Raw genomic sequence first — 2,310 nt, 5'->3', positions numbered from 1 at the left:
GGTTACGCTTACGTTTAAGACCTACATTCGTTTCCCTTTTCAACATCCAGCAAAAATCAGCCATCATGACCTCGTCCCATTTACCCTGATATCGTTGTTCCAGCACTTTTATGTCTTGATGAAAACGTTCCCCTTGTTATTCGCTGAAATCACCAATATTTTCTGAAAAATTATCCAGATGGGAATCTAGAAAGTGAAGTTTTAAATTCATCAAGCAGCCTAACTTTTTGTAGTTTCTTATCATTTTCGCAACAATATTCTCGTAGTCTGGACTTTTTTTGTTATTGAGGAAATTTGCGTTTACTGCTTTAAAACTTTCCCAAGCGTCCATTTCAATTTTCGTCATGTGGCTCACGAAATTAGTATCTCTTGTCAATATTTGAATCTGTGGTCCATCAAAGACTCCTTCTTTCAATTTAGCGTCTGAAACATTAGGGAATTTAAGGGATATATACTTATAGCATTGTCCATCTTTATCTAACGCTTTGACAAATTGCTTTATGAGCCCAAGCTTTATGTGGAGGGGTGGTAGTAAAATTTTTCTGGATCCACGAGGCTTTTGTTGATGATATAATGAGAACCAGGTTTGAATGAATCTCTTAAATGCCAATGTTTTTGCTGTAATGATTTGCTCGATCTCTGCTATTCCACAGGCATATAAAGCATGGCTCTCTCGTGAAACTCGATTGTTGGCCTGATATCATTGTTATGATTTTGAGATCACCACATATTTGCCATTTGTGATTCGTGTAATTAACTTTTTCAAGAAGCATTTTAACATTTTTATATTCTTCTTTGATGACCGTTGAGTAAGCTATAGGGATAAAGGCGTAAGTATTCGTGTTATGCAGTAAAACAGCCTTAATGCTGCGTTTTGACGAATCAATGAAAAGTCGCCATTCTTCATCTCTGTATAAATTTTTCTTCAAGTGGTTCATTAGTCTGTTAACGTCAGTGCAGTACACTGAAGACGTCTCTTCGTCTTTAACGAAAAATTTTCTGAATTCTTTGTCCCTGTCGCGATAGAATGAAACTTTTGTCTGTGGCTCTAGAAGATTTCTTCTTTTTGAAATGAAGCGGCAAATTCAGCGCCGTCTTTCGGTAATCCAAGATCTCTAATAAAATCATTCAGTTCTAGTTGCGACACTAATATTGGAACCTTCAATTTTATTCTATGCACGCCATATTCGTAAACTTTTTCGTCATTTTCATCGGAATCATCAGAACTATTTTCTGTTCGATCACTGGTTTCACTACCGTCTCCATGACGTTGACTTTCAACTTCCATTCTATCATCTTCGAAAGCGCTTAAATCAGTCTGGCGTGCATTTTTATTGATTTCAATTGCTCTTGTGACTGTCCACACATTAATGTACGAAATGTTATTTTTATTTTTGGCGTTGAACCCTTTGACGGAATTCATGCAAAAGTAGCAGTCCTTCGCAAGAACGGGTTTTTTCCATGTGGTTGGTGTAGAGTACTTGCGGTACTTTTCGTTGTTTGAATTTTTTAGACGATACAACATCAGTCTGCAGGAATTGCAAATGAGGTAATGAACCCATTTTGTTTCTTGGTGCAACAATTTACGGTCAAAACAATTTTCGTAAAGACTTTTCACTTCCTCGTCGATTGATTTTCGCAAACTGCTCACTTCATATTTACTGCAAATGTGACAGAATAAATCTGAGCTATTCTTGCAGGCATGCGATTGAGAAATTCTCGCGGTTTCTTTCCTTGTAGCATGAGACTCTACACCAACCAAGTGATCCATTGATGAAGAGCTACGGTTGCATGATGACGACGTCGGAGAGCCCGCTTTCCCACCCTGACCAGACGCCGATACTGGGGTTTTTCCCTGCATCGTAATACACTTTTTACCTGTGTCTGCCATGACGGCATGAACGCCGTTTACCCAGGGACTCAGCCAATGTGGATCCGTTGCCCACTGTCACCGAGTGGAGGTGCCTTGGTTACAGACACAGGCGAATAATGATAGCAACAGACGGTTGCGAAACTCCAGACATTTACTGCTATTAATTTCAAAATATGAAAGTACGCAAGAACAGGGTTGCCAGCGTAATCGGTTAGGTTAGGTCAGGTTTTGTTAGGTAAGAATAGGTTAAACCTCTATGTAGGTTAAGCCGAAGCTGAATGAAACAGTACCGCAAACACAACGGAACAACACAATCAGTTTAATTGTGTTTCGTGAGGTTAGTTTAGGCTAGGTTAGATTTATTTCTAGGTTAGGCTCGAGTTGACCCATTCGATGTAGCACACATTTGCTACTGGGAAAATATGCTTCCAGAGCTT

General features: G+C 39.1%; 1 long non-coding RNA gene across 1 annotated transcript in view; it reads left to right on the top strand.

Moving 5' to 3' along the window:
• LOC117181922 overlaps positions 1-2,310 on the top strand; it is a 4,568-nt gene that overhangs the window by 1,335 nt on the left and 923 nt on the right. The gene's annotated exons all lie outside the window — the stretch shown is intronic.

This window comes from Belonocnema kinseyi, chromosome 10 (assembly GCF_010883055.1).
Source record: "Belonocnema kinseyi isolate 2016_QV_RU_SX_M_011 chromosome 10, B_treatae_v1, whole genome shotgun sequence".
In the NCBI taxonomy this organism is placed as follows: Eukaryota; Metazoa; Arthropoda; class Insecta; order Hymenoptera; family Cynipidae; genus Belonocnema; species Belonocnema kinseyi.
This window is presented reverse-complemented; position numbering and strand designations above follow the sequence as displayed.